General features: G+C 37.0%; 1 protein-coding gene across 1 annotated transcript in view; it reads right to left on the reverse strand.

Annotated features, from left to right (window-relative positions):
• The window catches only part of LRRC28 (leucine rich repeat containing 28), a 123,546-nt gene that overhangs the window by 48,982 nt on the left and 73,431 nt on the right, over positions 1–1,133 (reverse strand). The gene's annotated exons all lie outside the window — the stretch shown is intronic.

Consider the following 1,133-nt stretch of genomic DNA (forward strand, 5'->3'; position numbering starts at 1 on the left):
GGAAGTATTTCAGATTGCATGTGAAAACCCCACACTGTACCCCAGAAGTGCATTAATGTACATAGTTACCATTCAATTAAAAAAAAAAAAAGAACCTTACTGAAAACTATGTCTGATTAAACTCCAGATTCTTGCTTTAAAGTCAATTCACAACATCTTCCAGACTTCAGTAGTACTGCATATTCTTGTCACTATTTAAAAAGCTACAAACTCAAGAACCAGAATAACAAAAAACTTTGCTGGAAAACATTCTGCTCATGTTTCTAGCCCTCGTACTACTTACTTTCTAAACTAATCTTCTATACCTTAAGAATGAGCACAGCATCTTTGTGAGTATAGTGGTAAGGAAAAGAAAAAGAGTAGCGATTTTTTTTTTAATTGATATTTAGGAAAACAAGGCTCATGTTCTTCATACTAATCACTTCCCATTCTCAAATTCTATTCTCAAACTTAGAAAAAAAAATACATATTTGTATACCTGTCCATTTAAAGCTCACCTAATCTAGCCAAGCACAGTAGCTCATGCCTGTAATCCTAGCACCCGGAGGCTGAGGTGGGTAAATCACTTGAGCTCAGAAGATCAAAACCAGTCTGAGCAAGAGCAAGACCCTGTCTCTATGAAAAACAGAAAATCTAGGCAGGCATCATAGTGGGTGCCAGTAGTCCCAGCTTTTCAGTAGGCTGAGGCAAGAGAATTGCTTGAGCCCAAGAGTTTGAGGTTGCTGTGAGCTATGACGCCACAGCATTCCACCCAGAGGACAGAGTGAGACTCTGTCTCAAAAATAGTAAGAAGAAGAATAATTTTAAAACATCAATAGTCATTTAAATAATATAACCCCACCTCAAGTTTTTCTTTAATTTATAATGACACAGTTATCAAAAAAAAAATTCACCTCATCTAAATGTGCTTTTGTCTCCATACATTAACACAGGAAGTCAATGCCTAAGAAAACCTGAGGCAATGAAAGAAAAGTAAAGCACTGTCAGGAGGAAGGAAAAGGCTCAGAAGGCTGAGCAGTGGACGGATAAAGAGTTTTTGTTACAAACACTTGCAAAAAGAGCGAGCTTGAAAAGCAGCACTGAACACCCATTTTCTTGAAAAAATGTGCATACCAGAATTATAACTTAACTCC

Source organism: Otolemur garnettii, unplaced genomic scaffold (genome assembly GCF_000181295.1).
Source record: "Otolemur garnettii isolate 467f Iridium unplaced genomic scaffold, OtoGar3 scaffold00029, whole genome shotgun sequence".
In the NCBI taxonomy this organism is placed as follows: Eukaryota; Metazoa; Chordata; class Mammalia; order Primates; family Galagidae; genus Otolemur; species Otolemur garnettii.